The 19,313-nt window shown below is 41.1% G+C and overlaps 1 protein-coding gene across 1 annotated transcript in view; it reads left to right on the plus strand.

The window, feature by feature from the left end:
- polybromo (protein) overlaps positions 1-19,313 on the plus strand; it is a 740,816-nt gene that overhangs the window by 697,490 nt on the left and 24,013 nt on the right. The window lies entirely within an intron of this gene.

The raw sequence follows: 19,313 nt of genomic DNA on the forward strand, positions 1-19,313 counted from the left end.
GGATGGAGGGAAGTAACAAGTGGAGTCCCTCAAAGCTCGGTGTTGGCGCCAGTAATGTTCCTGATTTACATAAATGATATGGTAGATGGAGTGAGCAGTTATGCAAGTCTCTTTGTTGATGATGTAAAGATCTTGAGGAAGGTAGAGGTTGAGGAGGATTGTAAAATGGATAGGATATATGATTGGAGCCGGATGTGGAAAATGAAATTTAATGTAAAGAAATGTAAAATATTGGAAATGGGTAAAAGTACTAGGAGGCCATCACTGAATTATTTGTTGGGTAATGAATTAATCACAAAAATGAGAGAAGAGAAAGATGTGGGAGTGCTGGTCCAAGATAGTTTGTCACCTGAAAAACACATTAACAAGATTGTTAGAGAGACATAAACTCTTGACTAATATAAGAGTAACATTTCATTATATGGATGAGGAGATGATGAAAAAATTGATAGTGGCCATGATCCGCCCCAGGTTAGAATATGCAGCGGTAGTATGGTCTCCACACAAAAAGATATTAACAAGATTGAGAGAATACAAAGAACAGCAACCAAGATGGTCCCCAGTCTTGCAGATCTGTCATACAGAAAGAGGCTGGAAAAGCTGGATTTGCCTTCCTTAGAGGAAAGGAGAAAGAGGGGAGACGTGATTGCAGCGTTCAGGACCATGATAGCAGATAAAATTGACCGAGAAGATCTGTTTCTATGGGATAAGAGAGCAACAAGAGGACACGGAATAAAATTGAAGAAGTTAAGCTGCTTGAAGGATATCAAGAAATATAGCTTTCCTTATAGAAGTATAGACTTATGGAATAGCCTAGACAAAGAATCGTCCAGTCTAAAAGCTTAAACGAGTTTAAAGCTAAATTTGACTTACTGAGAAACAGAGACGGAAACCCACGAGCATAGCACATTTCGTGTAATCACAATTAGGTATATTAGGTAAATACATAGATGTTTGGAACAACTTAGGCAAAGAGGTGGTGCAGGAGAAAAACATTCATGTGTGTAAAAGTAGACTAGATAAATGTGGATATGAGACAGGACAACACGAGCATTGCTCAATTCCTGTATACTACAAATAGGTAAATGCACACACACACACACACACACACACACACACACACACACACACACACACACACACACACACAAAATGAACCACAAATAATATGCCTAACTGAAACAAAATTAACACCAAGGATATCCAATGACATACTAAACTTAGAGGAATACAATATATGGAGAAGAGACAGAAATTTAAAAAAAGGAGGAGGAATTATAATATTAACTAAGAAAAATCTAAAAGTCAAGGAAATAAAACTAGATATACTATCACAAGTAGAACTGATTGCAGTAGAGATCGACACATCTGAAGGTAAAGTAATTGAGCCAATTTGTACATGCCACCCAGATCAAACACATGGGAAAGAGACGAATATGAGGACCTGGCAGAGAGTACAATTCAGAGTATAAGATCATTGCTACATAAAATGGAAGAGAAATCGGAAAGAATTATACTAACTGGGGACTTCAATACAAATATAAATTGGAGTACTCTAGATATAAATAGCCAAGAAAGCTGTTGGGACCAAAAGCTCCTGGATCTCGTACAAGAGTTTTTCTTAACGCAACATGTGAGGGAAACCACCAGAAAAAGAGGACTTGATGTACCTTCAGTGCTAGATCTAATATTTACTAGACAAGAAAATGATATTGACAGTTTAATATATCACCCTCCACTCGGCAAAAGCGATCATGCAGTACTAAAATATAACTTCAGGATAGCATATGACATAGTAAACAGCAATGACAGTTACAGAAAGAGCCTAAACTATAAAAAGGGAAATTATCAAGATCTAAAGAAGTATTTCTTAGAAGTTGATTGGGAAAATGAGCTTAGAGGACAAGATTTAAATGCTGTATATAAAAAATTCTGTGAATTTTATGAAATAGGAGTCCAGAAGTACATCCCACAGCACAAAGAAGCAGATAAGAAAATACAGAAATGGTTCAATAGAGAATGTAAAAAATCAAAAGAAAGAAGAGATTTGTTGTGGAATAGATACAGAAGACACAATAGTGAAAGGACGTATAATAATTACAAACAGGCAAGAAACGACTATACAAGAATAAGGAGGGAAGCCCCAAAACAGTTTGAGGAGGATATAATAAATAAAAGTAGTGATCAACCAAAGCTGTTTTACAGCTATATCAGAGGCAAAACCAAAGTAAAAGATATAATACAATCCATTACGGACGAGGGAATCACTTATACACAAGAGAAAGATATTTGTGAAGCACTAAGTAAGAATTTCCAATTAGTTTTTACAGAAGAAAAAAATTTTGAGAGGGACTATGTGGAACACGCATGTCCACACATACTACCAGATATACAAATAGCAGAAAAAGTAATACAGGAGGAGTTAAGTAGATTAGACAGAGGAAAAGCAAGTGGTCCTGATGAAATTTCATGTTGGGTATTACGAGAATGTGCAAAGGAGTTAAGTAAACCATTATTTTTAATTTTTAAGAAATCCTTGAGTCAAGGTAAACTACCTGATATTTGGAAGAAAGCAAATATTGTCCCTTATTCAAGAAAGGAAATAGACAAAATCCACTCAACTACCGACCAATATCACTGACCAGTGTTGTAAGCAAGGTATTAGAAAAACTTATAAGAAAAGCTTGGGTAAATCATCTAGAAGAACACAGTATGATAACAGAAAGACAGTTTGGTTTCAGAAAAGGAAAATCATGTGTTACTAATCTGTTGAGCTACTATGACAGCGTAACAAACACAATACAGGAAAGGGAAGGATGGGTGGACAGTATCTATTTAGATTTCAAGAAAGCATTTGACACAGTACCACACCAAAGACTTTTATGGAAACTGTACCATCAAGGAGGAATTCGAGGCAAACTGTTTTATTGGATGCAAGACTTTCTCATAAAAAGAGAAATGAGGACAGTACTAAGAGGAAACTACTCATCCTGGAAAGAAGTGACTAGTGGAATACCACAGGGTTCAATGCAGGCATCAATCATGTTTTTAGTGTATATAAATGATATAAACAGTAACACTGGAAATGAGAGCTATCTGAATATGTTTGCAGATGATGCAAAAATACAAAGGAGAATTACTAACACAGACTCTTGTAAAGAGCTACAAGAAGAATTAAATAAACTTCATGAATGGAGTAGTACATGCCAAATGGAATTCAATGTGGACAAGTGTCATGTAATCAAGTTTGGTAAAAGTGGAAAAAGACCTGATTGGGATTATAAGTTAGGAAATAAAACCCTGTACACATCAGAAAGAGAGAAAGACCTAGGTGTGATTATCAATAACAGACTATCTCCGGCTGACCACATCAGCGAGAAGGTACGGAACATGTATACACTGCTTGCAAGTATGAGAATAGCATTCACATACATAACTGAAGACATGCTAAGAAGGATAATAACATCATTCATTAGACCAACCCTGGAATATGCATCAGTAGTCTGGAGTCCTCATCTCAAAAAGCATATAGACAAGATTGAAAAAGTTCAAAGGGCTGCTACAAGATGGATACCAAGCTTAAGGGACCTAAGCTATGAAGAAAGACTAAATAAACTGAATCTACCAACACTACAGGAGAGAAGGAAAAGGGGTGACATGATAATGCTATATAAGTGCATATCAGGAAAGGAGAAAATAGACATAAATGATTACTTAACATATGGAGAAGCATCAGCAAGAGGACACTGTAAAAAACTGCATGAGAAGAGAGGTGATGAAGACGTAAGGAAATTTAGTTTCCCAAACAGAGCAATTGATCAGTGGAATGCACTACCGAATGAAATAGTGTGTGCCAAAACAATTCACAAATTTAAGGATATGTACGATAAATATGGTTTAAGACACGGGACAGTACGAGCTTGACTCATTCCTGTAAAGACACAATTAGGTAAGAACACACACACACATCATACAAGTGAGAGAGGGGTGGCCAGACTGTATCTACCTAGACCTCAGGAAAGCATTTGACAGGGTGGCCTTTAAGAGATTGCTGTGGAAGTTGAAGACCTTTGGAGGAGGGAATGGGGAAACTATTATCCCCATGGTGCTGGGCCCCCTGCACCCTATCCACTTCCCACAACTGGGCATATTTTTGTAATGTGGATAAAAAATAAAAAATAAAAAAAAATAAAAATCAGTCACCATATGATACAAACACACAAAGTTCATACTTACCTTCTGTTGGTTTATATCTCTACTAGTGTTTGGGTGGCTGACTGCAGTCAGTACATGTGTACTCTGCCCCTCCAGGTACCTTCCCCACCCCCCCCACCCCACCTCTGTCCCAGCTAGCCTCTCCCTGCACCCCCATGCACTCGAGAGAATCTGCCACACCACTGTCAGTGAGTTTGGCTTGTTTTTAAGTTGAAACGCCCGTGAAATGTGAAAATGTCCTGAGATGTGAACCGGCATCGGGGGGTTAAAGTGGATGGAAGATTATCTGATAGGAAGGCAGATGAGAAAAGTCATAAGAAACAAGATTTCACAATAGAAAGATGTGATTAGTGGAGTACCCCAGGGCTGTGTCTTGGCTCCAGTAGTGTTTCTGATATTAAATGATTTGCCAGAAGGTTTGAATAGTTACGTGAGTATGTTTGCAGATGATGCTAAGATCATGAAACATATTAAATGTGCTGATAGTTGTAAGGAGCTGCAAGAGCACTTGTACAAACTCCACAGCTGAAACCAGACTTGGAAAATGGAACTCAGTGCCAAGAAGTGTCATGCATTTCAAATAGGAGTGAGTGAAAAAAGACCAAATTGGATGTATAAAATGGGTGGTGAGATAATTAGCAAATGAAAAGAAGAGAGGGGCTTAGGTGTGATTATACAAGATGACCTCTCACCATAAAAACATAAACAGAATTATTAGAGGCAAATATGAATTACTGACCAACATGAGAGTGGCTGTTAATTACAGGTATACCTCAATATACGAGACCACTAGATGCGATACCCTGGCTTAACGATGGGGGTAGAAATACCACCATACCCTGCCTAACGATGGCCAAACCCTGGTTTAAAGATGGGTTTTTATTTATTTTTTACCAATTTTGATGATATTTTAGACTGAAGTTGTGTATTTAGGTTGATTTATAAGGTTTTTTAGACTTAGATTAATGTGTTGTAGCTATAGATGGGGTGAATATTGTCATTTTGGGGTACAGTTTACTAAGCTTTTCTCCTGACTTATGTTTGATGATTTTCAGATTTTATTTGTTGGTTTTAGTGAGTTATTTACAGGTGTTAGGCTTAGGTTAGCTTCTTTTACAGCTGTTAGGCCATTTAGATTGGCTTTAAACTTGTTTTTGGACTCATTTGGATGGGTTCAGGACTTGGTGGGGGGGTAAGTCCATGGCTCAGAAATGTATCCCTATACTTTACATGTTAAATCTACCCCGACATACAATACCCCACCTAACGATGCGTTTTTACTTAACCAGTTGCATTGTTACACCAGGGTATACCTGTATCAGGACGAGGAAATGCTGAGGGAATTGATAGTGTCCCCGATACGACAAAGACTAGAATATGCAGCTGGGATATGGTCACCCCATCTGAAAAAGCGTAATGATAAACTGGAGAAAGTACAACAGATGGCTACGAGGATACCATGCTTAAGGGAGCAGACCTATGAGAAGAGATTGGCAAAAGTGAAGTTACCAACACTGCATGAGAGATGAGAAAGAGGAGATTTGATTTCGATGTTTAGAAATGTAAGGTGTACGGAAAAGGAGGGTAGAAAGAATTTTTTTTTATTGGACAATGGACGAACAAGAAGTCATGAATTTAAATTGAGGAAGAGCAGATGTCTTAACCTCTTCTTTACCGACCCCTCCCCCCAATGTGAACACTACGTTTACCCCCCATACCGACCTGACAGCTCCTCCTTCCATAGTGTGAGGGGTAGTGTATATTTTTTGCCACGTCGAAACTATTCATCCTTTGTGATTTGTTTGTATACTGATGATCACATAAACCCAGCATGATGGTGGTGGTATGTGAATGTAGGGAAGAGTAAAGTGATGGTCTTTGAGAGAGGTGAAGTTAGTGAATGTACAGCGAGGTTAGATGGTGAGGAATTGGAAAATGTGAGTACGTTTAAGTATTTGGGTAGTGTGATGAGTAAGGATGGAGGTTTGGAGGGTGAAGTGCTTGAAAGGGTACAGCAGGGAAGAAAGGTTGCTGGTTCCTTGAAAGCAGTGATAAGAAACAGGGAAGTGAGCATGGAAGTGAAAAAGTTACTACATGACAGTATTGTGATACCAACTCTAACGAATGGAAGTGAAGCTAGGACATTGTTGGAAGGACACAAGTCAAGAGTGAGAGCAGTGGAAATGAGTTATTTAAGAGGAGCCTGTGGAGTCACGTGGAGAGACAGGCTGACGAATGAGGATATAAAGGAGTGTTGTTGTGTGGATGTGGATGTGATAGGAAGCGTTATGAGGAACACACTGAGGTGGTTTGGCCATGTGGAGAGGATGGAGGGTGAAAGACTGATGAAGAGAGTGTATGTGAGTGAGGTGGAGGGGGGAAGAGGGAGGGGGAGGCCGAGGATGAGATGGAGGGATGGGGTGGAGAGGTATATGAGAGAGGGGGGTGTGAGTTGGGAGCAGGGCAGTGAAATGGCGGGGGACAGGGCGACTTGGAGGCGATTTGTTTGTGGCCACCCCAAACGGGATTGAGGCGTCTGGCAATAGATAGATAGATAGATAGATAGATAGATATATATATATATATATATATATATATATATATATATAAAATAAATCATGATATAAGTTTACATATCTAATGCTGAAGTACTGTTACCCAGGTAACTACCATACAAACTGGCTTGAAAAAAATGTCTTGCACTGATGGATGGCTTATTTATTTACCTTGTAAGCTGAGCATGAAGTGTGTGGACACACGTGATGGTGGTGGCGACCTTGATCCACTTGTTGCTGAGAGTGTGGTGTCACAAAGCTTGCTACTAATTTCCTCCTCCTCACTCACATCAACCTGGCTATCATTTTCAGGATCACAGTCATCTACTGACACATCAGACACTGCTGCATCATCATCTGATGCATCTAAATAAGTATCCTCATGAGGAATAAACTCGTCACTATTGGAATTTGCCAGAGATGCCATGAGAGAAAAATATCCTGTATACCCTCTCTCGTGGTCAAGTGCGTGATACCTGACTCACTAAGGCAGGCCAAGGGATGTAAATTTTGTCGTATGTCAGCAGAAGATATAGTACGATATCTGTAGTAGAAATTATAAATAAAATAATGATTGGTCTAAAAGAGGTTACATCACAGATGAGTGAGCAAGCCATTGGTGTCACCACAACTCAGTCATGATGTATCTTGTGATGTCAAAATTCATCAGAACTTCGTCACAGTCTTTGTTGTCAAAACACAGAGCTGTTGCCATCACGAGGTCTTCAGAAATAGCCTTACCAGGCTACCCTGAGGCCCATAAGCTGACATTCATTAGAGGGTGTACCAGCGTACCACAGTAGCAGTTCCGGTGTCTCACGGGTGTTTACAGGTGATGTACGGAGGTACATCAAAACACATTTCCGGTAAAGAGGGGGTTAATGGTCATCAAAGGTTAGGTTTCCCAAACAGGAGTATGGGTATTTGGAACAACTTTGACAAGAAGGTGGAGAATGTAAAAAGCATTGATGTTTTTAAAACTAGTTTGGATAAAAGTAGATATGGAGACAGGACAATACGAGTTTACCTCACTTCCTGTGCTCACCATCCACTCACTTGATGTAGTGCTGCTCTCGGGTGTCTGCCTTTTCCTCTCCTCCATCCTTCTTTCCTTCCGTCCTCTTCTGTCTTTCTTTCCTTCAGTCTTTCCTCATCCTTCTGCCTATGGTTGACTTTACACTCCCTCTTCTGTCTCTCCTTCATTCTTTCCTCTTCCTTCTGCCTGTGGGTGACTCTACACTGAATGACAAGCCAATGGGGGGGAGGTGATGGCTCAATCGTTAGAGAGGTGGCCTGCAGTCCTAACGGACCCAGGTTCGAATTCCGGCTGGGGTAGGGAACAATTTAAGGATTTGAATTTCATTAAATCAGGCTTCACTGATCTACCAGAAGACCCGCCGACATGTCGTAAAAATGACCCCGCTAATACCAATACACCAGTCCTGTGTGAGACAGCCCTAGCATGTATTCAATATGGACGGTGGGTGTAGCGCCGAAGTGGTGACATGTAGAGGTGTATGGTATGTAGGAAGACTGCTAGGCCTTGATAGCAGGCTGTGAAGCCTATGCCCAGAGTCGGACACAAAAAAAAAAAAAAAAAAATGGTTTTTATACACCAGGAAACCATTTACTATGCTGGGTGGTAACCATATAACCAAATTTTGGCGCCTGGTGGTTTAATGGGTAATTATTGTGCTCCAGTTGGATTGAGCCAGTGAAGGTTTACATCCAAGGGGTGGTTGGGGTTTATTGCTCATGTAATGCTGCTCAGAGATGAGTGATGCTGGTCACACTCATCTTAAATGTCAGGACCAACTGCCTAGCCGCGGGCTCCTACGTTCCTCATGGGGCAACATAGGATCGGATGATGGATGGTAAATACACACACACACACACACACACACTGGTGCAGTGGTAACGCTCTCGCCTAGCATCTGCTAAGACGGGGGTTCGCGCCTTGCTCGGGATGCGAAAAAGTTTCACTGACAAAGCTGGTGGTCACTGTCCTCCTTGAGCAAGAGGATGGGTGTGTGCGTGTGTGAAGGTCAAGGCTTTGCCCTTAGATCGGACTATATGAGCTCTCAGCTCTCCTCCGGGAGGGTAAAATGCCGATGATCACAAACCATCACGTGATCCTGACCGACCCGGTGAATTACACACACACACACACACACAGGTCACCGACAGAGGAACAGCTCCGTGCTTACTTTGGAGAAATATCGTTAAAACGGCAGTGAAAAGGAGGCCAGCTTATTATGATTATGTGATTTGAATGCGTGAATGGTGGCCTCGTCTGATATTAGTGTAAAAGCTTGAGGATTTGGTAAGATAAGTGCACAAGACACAGTACAAGTTTAAAATTTTCGTACAGCTGTATAATAGCGTAAGGAGAGAGTCCTTTGTTTACATGCAGTGAAGGTGAATTAGTGGGTTTCTCCAATGAAGACCAGAGTGGAGGGAATATTAAACTGAACCAAACAAGAGTAGCAGGTGTACAGAAATGGCTGAGATGAGCAGGTGTGCAGAAAATGGTTGAGAGGAATGGCCAGGAATTAAAAAGGTTATGGTCAGAGAGTTGCAAGAATGAACACTATAACAAGAGAGAGAGATTAAGGAATTGAAAAATGAGTTACAGAGCATCTGTTCATTAGTGCAGAGCAAGAGAGAGAAGTATCAGAATTGAAAGTAAGTAATGAATCAGTTACAAATGAAATAAATCAGCTTAAGAGGGAAAATAAGAGGCTGCAAGAAGAAAGGGGTAGGATGAAAAGTAATATTGATGAGAATGAATCAAAAACTAAGATGCAAGATAAGCACATTAAGGAAATCAAGGAGAGCACAGAGGGTGGAAAAAAATGCAGGAGGAGGGGAAATTAACCTAAAAGAGATTATAGAACAACAGAAGAAAGAAAACCAGGAAAATGTAGAGAAGGAAGTGGTTAGGGTACTAAAAGTAAAGAACCACTGGTCAGAGATGCAGCAGAAAAAAAATAAATAAATAAATAAATAAGTGATTATTTCAGGTTTGAAAGAAAAACCTGTGTCACTGAAGTCAGAAAGAAAAAGGGAAGAATTGAGAAGGGCAAAGGAAATAGTATCAGTAGTTATGAAAGGATATTACAAAGCCCAAGAGGAATTCAAAAAAATGTTTAGGCTGGGAAAATATGTTAGGAGAGCAGAAGTTGAAGACTGTAATGTGCTGCAGGAGGACCTGGATAGGATTCATGAGTGGAACTGGATGTGGGAAATGAATTTCAGCACAAATAAATGTAAATTATTGGAAATGGGTAGAAGTATCAAGATACCATCACTGAATTATTTGATGGGTAATGAACCAGTCACAAAAGCGAGAGAAGAGAAGGACTTGGAAGTTCTGGTCCAGGATAATTTGTCACCCGAAAAACACATTAACAAGGTAGTTAGAGAGACATAATCTCTGGACTAACATAAGAGTACCATTTCTTTACATGGATGAGGATATGTTGAAAAACTTGATAGTGGCCAAGATCCACCCCAGGTTAGCATATGTTACAGTAGTGTGGTCTCCACACAAAAAGAAAGATATAAACAAGATCGAGAGAAAACAAAGAGCAGCAACCAAGATGGTCCCTAGCCTGTTAGATCTGTTGTATAGGGAAAGGCTGGAAAAGCTAGATCTGCCTTCCTTAGAAGAAAGGACAGAGAGAGAGTTGACATTATTCCAGTGTTCGGGGCTATGATGGGAGTAGAAAAATTGACTGAGACGATCTGTTTTTATGGGATGGTAGAGCAACAAGAGGACACAGAATGAAACTGAAAAAGCCAAGTTGCTTAAGGGATATTAAGAAATGTAGTTTTCCATATAGATGCATGGACCTGTGGAATAGCCTGCACAAAGAGATTGTCAAGTCATATACTTGAACAAGTTCAAAGCAAAATTTCATTTATTGAGAAACAGAGATGGGACCCCCGCAGGCATAACTCATTTCCTGTATATCACAACTAAGTAAATACAACTATGTAACACACACACACACACACACACACACACACACACACACACACACACACACACACACACACACACACACACACACACTGGCTCAGTGGTAATTGTCTTGCCAAGCATCTGGTAGATGGGGGTTTGCACCTTGCTGAGGTTGTGTAAAGTTTCACTGATGAAGCAGGTGGTTACTGTCTCCCATGAGCAAGGGAATGGGTGTGTGCATGTGTGAAGGTCATAGCCTTGCCCTTAGATCGGAGAATATGAGCTTTTAGCTTTCCCCCAGGAAGATAAAAGCTGACGATCAGGACCATCACATGATCCCGGACCAACCCTGTGAATTACACACACACACACACCAATTATGTTCTTAGTATATATAAATGACATTGACCTCAACATTGGAAATGGAAGGTATCTAAATGTGTTTGCTGATGATGCAAAAATACAGAGGAGAATTACGGACTGACTCTTGCAGAGAGCTACAAGAAGACTTAACCCATGGATTGCACAATTACCTTTTTTTATCGCACCCCATGGTGCGCATGAAACGGAGGAAAAAAAAGTAATTTTTTTTTAGTACATAAACTTATAGGATGTCATTTGGTGAAAAAAAAAATCTCTCTTTCTCTGTCTTTGCGCAGGGCCATGCATAAGTTTATGTACGGGAGTAGTGAAAAAATGAAAAAAAAAAAATAAATAAAGTTTTGCTTATTGTAAACTTGAAGATAAACATCCAGCGCATCATCTGGTGAAAAGAAAAAAATCTCCCTCTCTCTCTGTCTTTGCATAGCACCATACTTAAAGTTTGCATAGGGGTCAAGTTGTTTACGGTGATGCACAGCCAGCACAGCCTTGAACTGTGGCTTGCAATGTGACACTACCCAGCCTGAGCTGTGGCTCGTAATCCATGGGTTAATTATAAATAAGCTTCATGAATGGAGCAATAGATGGCAAATGGAATTCAATGTGGAAAAATGCTATATAATCAAGTTTGGTAAAAGTGGAGGAAGACCACACTGGGATTATAAACTAGGAAGTTCAGCCCTACACACATCAGAATAGGACAGGGACCTATGAGTGATAATCAGTAACAGATTATCTCTGGCTGACCACATCAGTGAGAAAGTGTAGAACATGTATATACTGCTTGCTAATGTGAGAATAGCATTCACATATATAAATGGAGACATGCTCAGAAAGATAATCACATCATTTCATTAGACCAACCTTAAAGTATGCATCAGTAGTCTGGAATCCACATCTCAAAAATCTCATAGATAAGATTGAAAAGGTACAAAGGGCCACAACAAGATGAGCACCAAGCTTAAGGAATCTAAGCTATGAAGAAAGAGTAAAAACATGAAACCTGCTAACATTACAAGACAGAAAGAAAAGGGGAGACATGATTATGCTATATAAATGCATCACAGGAAAAGAGAAAATAGACATAAATGAGTATGTAATCTATGGGGAAGCATCAGCGAGAGGATACTTCAAAAAACTGCATAAAAAGAGCGGTAGTAAAGACGTAAGGAAATTCAGTTTCCCAAATATGGCATCTGAACTGAGGAATGCATTACCGAATGAAATAGTGTGTGCCAAAACTATTCATAAATTTAAGGAGATGAATGATAAAAATGGTTTAATACACAGGACAGTACAAGCTTGACTCATTGCTGTAAAAATACAATTAGGTAAGAGCAATTAGGGAAGAACACACACACACACACACACACACACACACACACACACACACACACCTCTCCTCCATCAGTCTTGGGAGTGGTGAGAGCCAATTATTGTCATTGTTCTCTATTATTAACCTGTAGAGGTGTGTGTGTGTGTGGTAGTAGTAGTAGTAGTAGTAGTAGGTGGCGGTTGGAAAGTCAGACCAAAGAAGAGTGGGGTCACCTGTGAAACATTTACAAGGAGGTGGCAATTGCTTTTTGGGGAAGGGTAGGGGGATAAGAGGATGAGTGGAGACAATGGACTTTAATCTGGATGAGAGGGAGAGAGAGAGAGAGAGAGAAGGAGCGTACAGAAGGTATGGAGTGGCAGATGGGGTAGAGGGAGAGCTTTGTGTCATCAGTAATTATGGGATCAGGGTTGGGTTAGGCAGGCTTGGTAAAGGGTGTGAGGGCTTCAGACAAAGAGGCAGATGTAGGGGAGGAACAAGGTGGTCATTATAACGCTGGTGCTAATTGTACTGCACATCAGTGATGGACATCAGCATTGTAGTAGCAGTACAGTATGTTGGAATGGATAAAAATTCGTTCGAAAATGCACAGAGAAGAATGACAAAAATGATACATGATAATCGGAACCTTTCTTATGAAGACAGACTAACAAGACAAAATTTGCACTCACTAGAAAGGCATAGCCTTGAGCCTTGAGGACACAGGATTAAAACAAAAGGCTAGTGCGCACATACACACACACACACGCATGCACACACGCGCGCACAGACACACACACACACACACACACACACTTGGGATCATGGAAGGCAGGTCAGGTAGAGGTGCTAATTAGCTGAGGCTTCACAATGCGTTAGGGGAATGGCAGGGTAAGGGTTTCTGAGTCATACAAGTTTTCGTACATCAGGCTTACGCCATGTCTTCTCACTTTTTTGATATCGTATCTATAACAAAATCGTCCAATACCCTTCCAGTCATTTTAAAAATCGCCCCAAAAAGTGCAACGTGCAGCCATTCAACTTTAAGCGCAAGTCATCTTCCCAAGTCACCCAATCTGACGCGAAACGTGCGCATCTGGCAACCCTGGCAAAGAGACAGAGGTTGAAGGGAGCCAGTAAGAAGAGGAGAGTTAATGAGATGAAAATCCTTTGACTCCACCCTATTGAGAAGAGCTGTATGTGGGGAGCCTTCCCACACATGAGAGTTGTACTCTATACGGGGACAAATAAAACCTGTTTGTAAAGTCAACGACTGTGCAGGGGTAAAGAAGATACGGAGTTGGCTTAGCACACCTAATCTCTTGGAAGCAGATTTTACAAGAGATTTAATATGATCATTCCAAGATAAGTTCTGAGTGAATGAAACCCCAAGCATGTTCAAGGGTGATGCAGAATTAAGCTGGATATTATTAAACATTAGTGGGTACTCCTGTGGAAGATTTTGTCGGGTTGATAGGTGTAAGAACTGAGTTTTTGATGCATTAAAAACGACACGATCGTACTTACTCCAGTCGGAGATATGAGCCATGTCAGACATTAGGTGTGCCATAGCCTCATCCCTTGTTTGTTGCAGTAACTGCTGAGATGGACGTTGCTGGAAGCGAATGAAAAGATGAAGGGCGGAGTTATCAGCATATGAGTGGATAGGGTTAGATGTACAGCTTAGAAGGTCATCGATGTATAAAAGGAGGAGAGTTGGTGATAGGACAGAGCCCTGAGGAACACCACTGTTGATGGATCTAGGAGAAGAGCGATGACGGTCTACAACAGTGGCTATACGAGGTGCAACCCAGAAGTTCCAATAATCTGAACAGAGGGAGCCAACTGTTTGCAGTTTTGCCTTTTGCCACTAGGAGGAATCAGCAGCACCCCTTGTGCATCAGTGTGGCCCCAGCCGTGTCTGTGAGTGGATGTGTTGTTGAGCTACGCTTACTATTGTAACATGGTGTGTAGGTGGTTTGGCAGTTTTGCAATAGCGGACCAGTGGCACAGCAATGTCGTCAATATTGATCGTTTTCTTTGATATCCAAGGATTGTTCACAAGGAATTTGTCCCACCCAGTCAATCTGTCAGTGGAAAGTTTCACTGTGAAGTTTTGCAGCGTCTGAGGGAGAACATCCACCACAAATGTCCAGAACAGTGGAAGAACAAGGTCTGGGTCCTGCATCATGGCAATGCCCCCGCCCACACATCAATTGTTGTCCAGCAGTTTCTGGCTTCCACTAACACAGTAGTCATTCCCCACCCACCCTATTCGCCTGATTTTGCCTTCTGTGACTTTTTCCTGTTTCCCAAGCTGAAATTACGACTGAAAGGGCGTCAATTTGACACAATTGAGGAGTTCCAGACAGAATCGCAGGAGGTACTCAAGACCATCACGTCTGAAGCCTTCCAGGGACACATGGACTCGTGGAAAAAATGCTGGGACCACTTTATACATGCTCAAGGGGACTACTTCGAAGGCAACAGTGAGAACTAGGAGGTAAGTTAACTTATTTTCTTGCAGTATTCAGATTACTGAAACTTTTGGGTGGCACCTCGTAGAGTGACCAGAAAGGAAGCTATAGATGAAGGTACAGATAGAAGGATAGAAACCCTAAGAGGGCAGTTTGGAAATTAAAGATTTATGCCAGACTCGATCGAATGCCTTTGAGATGTCAAGTACAGTGGCAAAGTTTTCGCCAAAGTCCCAAAAGGAGAATGACCAGGAGTCTGAAAAGTAGGTGAGAAGATCTCCAGTGGAAAGTCCCCGACGGAACCCATACTGATGATCAGAAAGAAGGTTGTGATAGGAAAGATGCTCTAAAATTTTACTATAAAGAATTGTCTCAAAAACTTTTGAGATACAGGATGTTAAAGCAATTGGATGATAGTTAGAAGGTTGGGAATGGTCACCCTTCTTTGGGACTGGCTGAATGAGAGCAAACTTCCAGCAAACAGGAAAGGTACAAGTTGATAGACAAAGGCAAAAGAGTTTACCAAGAGAGGGTGTAAGCTCAGAAGCACAGATCTTGAGGACAGTAGGAGGGACTCCATCACGTCCTTATACCTTGTTAATATTGAGGCCAGTGGTGGCAGAAAATACATCAGCTGAAGAAATTTTAATGTCAGCAATGAGGAAGTCAGAGGGGGGAAGTGATGGAGGAACAGCAACAGAATCGTCTAAGGTGGAACTGGAGGAGAATGTCTGAGTGAAGAGAAATAAAGCATATCTCTTTGCTCAGAGCCATCAGAGTAGAAAAGAGGAGGGAAGGATGATGAGGTAAAGTTGTTAGAAAGGTTTTTGGCAAGGTGCCAGAAGTAGCAGGAAGAATTTGAGTTGGAGAGTTGAGAGCATTTAGTACGGATGAAATTACAGTATTTATAGCAGAGCGAAGAATAGACAGCACGATTCCAGGCAGAAACATAAAAAGATGTGATTCACGGGTGGGTTGGCTCTGGTACCTTTTATAGGCCCTCTCCTTGTTGTGAACAGCATTAGAACAAGCATGATTAAACCAAGGCTTTCTTGCATTAGTCAAAGGATATGAGAAGGGATTGTATGCTTACATGCCCTAGATAATAACCTCCGTAATGCGCAAGGCACACTCACATGGCTCCCGGCCATGGAAACAATAATTATTCCAGGGAAAATCAAAGAAGTACTGCCTGAGGGCCTCCCAGCCCGCAGCTCCAAAATGTCAAAGTTAACGTTTGTTTGGAGGGTCCACAGGCCGTACCAGAGCGATAGGACAGGTTTAGGTAATAAGGTTGTGATCAGAGGAGCCCAGCAGAGAGGAAGGATTAACAGTGTAAGCAGAAGGATCAGTTGTAAGGAAGAGGTCACGTATGTTGGAGCTCTCTCTCCAAGGTGGTCAGGGATATGGGTAGGGTGCTGTACAAGCTGCTATAGGTCATTAAGGATAGAAAAGATGTAGGCTTGTTCACCAGGTGGATCAGTGAAAGGAGAGGAGAGCCAAAAGTGGTAGTGGACATTGAAATCTCCTAGAATGGAGATATCAGAGAAAGGAGAAATGGATAGAATGTGTTCCATTGTAGAAGTAAGATAGTCGAAGAATTTTTGATAGTCAGTAGAATTAGGGGATAAATGAACAGCTCAGATGTATTTAGTCAGAGAATGACAGGAGAGCCGAAGCCAGAGAGTAGAGAATTCAGAAGAATCAAGTTCCGGAACACGAAAGCAAGATAAGTCATTGTGTACATATACACAACAGCCACTTTTGGCTTTTAACCCTTTAACCACGGGCATTGTTTTGCCCTGACTGGCCTCTCCCGCGGGGGTTCCAGCCAAAATGTAAACAAACTTTAAACCTTTATAACTCTGCACAGAATAAATCTAGAGCGAAAAATAAGGTACCTTTAGAAAATACTAACCTTCGGCTTTGCAATGATGTAGGTTTCATGATTTCGTTGACTATCACTGGATGGGCAGTGCCATTAGAAGTGAGCGATCTAAAATCACTATTTTTTGCTCACAATCCATTACCTAATGCCAACCTCATTCTGATAATAATACTATAAACATATATGAACACTGCACATACGATAAACACCCTCTCTGTGTTCACTGAGGCAGGTAAAAGGCACTGTAATTGCCCGCACTTCACTGCCAGATCAGCGGTGTTGTAATCACTATTTTTCGCTCACACACCATTACCAGATGCCAACCTCATTCTGATAATAATACTATATACATATATGAACACTGCACATATGATAAACACCCACTCTGTGTTCACTGAGGCAGGTAAAAGGCACTGTAATTGCCCGCACTTCACTGCCACATCAGCGGTGTTGTAATCACTATTTTTCGTTCACACACCATTACCAAATGCCAACCTCATTCTGATAATAATACTATAAACATATATGAACACTTCACATACGATAAACACCCACTCTGTGTTCACTGAGGCGGGTAAAAGGCACTGTAATTGCCCGCACTTCACTGCCACATCAGCGGTGTTGTCACTCAAACAGCTGGACAGATACTGATGCGTGTTTGGTCAGGGGTGGGGTGGGGGGCCCGGGGGATGGGAGGTGGGGGCCCGGGGGGTAGGAGGAGGGAGGTGGGGGTTGGCTGGAGTGAAAGAACTTAATAGGTACTCTCCCTTGAAACAAATGGCGCATGGAAAAAACGCGCGGTATTCAAAATATTCACAAACATTCAAGAATGACACCCGCGGTTTGGTCCAGTTTTTGCAATGTCATTCTGGGATGACACCCGCGGTTAAAGGGTTAAATGATTATAGAGAAAGTAGGAGGAGTCAGAAAAGGGTTTGCTATTAGTTGCCTCAGATAGCTGAGTCTCTGTCAGGAAGAGAAGATGAGGTTTAGAGGAGGAGGAGGTGGTGCTCAACTGAGCGAAAGTTAGAGGGGAGGCTGTGAATGTTGCAGAAATAAAGAAGAAATGAGTCAGGCAGCTCATTGAGTTGTCACTGGGAGAGGAGCAGATAGTGGGGGCATTTATGGTCCCCCCCCACCCCTAGGGAACTCCTAGGCTTGGTTATTGGTCGCCATTTTTCTTTATAATTTTGAGGAGGAAGTGTATTGTGCATGTAGTTTGGTGTTGACAGTTAGAGAGACTTGTATTGGAGAGCATGCTGGCCTACTCTCTGTGTTACCAAAACACTGAAAAAGTTCTTCTCTAATAATCCCAACTCTACCCAGTTCCACATTTGCAACTTAATACTAGCTGGTATAGATTTATTCATACCAGGTCAACAGTTCACTAAAAGATCGAACTCTCCAAAATAGTTTGATGGCAACTGTGCCAGAGCGACAGCCCAAAAATCATTAGCATATAACTCTCACTTAAAAACATCTAAATCACTCTCTCAATTTAAAATTGCTAGAAATCATGCAAAAGCTGTAATAAATCTAGCTAAATCAAACTTTCTTCAAAAGCAAGCTTCAAAACTACTTAAAAACCCTAATGACAATAGAATATTCTGGTCAACTCTTCTATCTATCTATCTATTGCCAGACACCGTAATCCCTTAAGGGGTGGCCATTTGACTTTGAGTTATTTGTTTTAAGGGGAGGGGCACCAACCCTCCACCAACCCACTTGTTCACACGTAGGGAGCACGTATGGTTTGGTTATATGGTTACCACCCAGCGTTGTAAATGGTTTCTTGGCTTACAGGAAACCATTTGGCTTGTCACTCAATGTAAAGCCACCTGTAAAGGAAAGAAAAACAATAAGAAGTGACAGGAAAGATAGGAGAAATAGGAAGAGAGGAGGGGAGGCACAGAAAAAAATGATAAAGGCTAAGGAAGAAGTAGGCAGCACTACATCAAGTGAGTGGATGATGGTCGCTCTTAATTCTTTCAATAATAACAAGTCATCATCTATTCCCCCACTAAAATCTTCAAATGGCAACATTACAAGTGACCCACATGTGAAAGCAGATATTTTTGCCAGTACATTTGCCAGAAATTCTACCATAGAGGATCCCAGCCAGAACATTCCAGTACTAGAACTTGACTCTCCCGAAATTGTTCCACTTAAAATACAGACAAGATACGTTAAATCCATCCTAGACAATTTACCCACTAACAAAGCTCCAGGCCAATTTGGAATTCCACCAATTGTTTCAAAAATGTGTTCCCCTGAACTTGCCTCTGATCTAGCTAAATTATTCAGACTATGCATACATATTTCTTCTTTCCCAAATTCATGGAAAGAAGCCAATATCCACCCAATTCCGAAGAAAGGAAGTTCCCCTGACCCCTCTGATTTCAGACCAATATCAGTCACATCTTCTCTTGGTAAGGTATTTGAAACTTTAATTAATAAGCACATTGTTAAACATCTTGAATCCAACAACTTAATTAGTGATAGACAATATGGTTTTCGC

This window comes from Coenobita brevimanus, chromosome 71, assembly GCF_032717465.1.
Source record: "Coenobita brevimanus isolate Jiangsu-jjx chromosome 71, ASM3271746v2, whole genome shotgun sequence".
Lineage (NCBI taxonomy): Eukaryota > Metazoa > Arthropoda > Malacostraca > Decapoda > Coenobitidae > Coenobita > Coenobita brevimanus.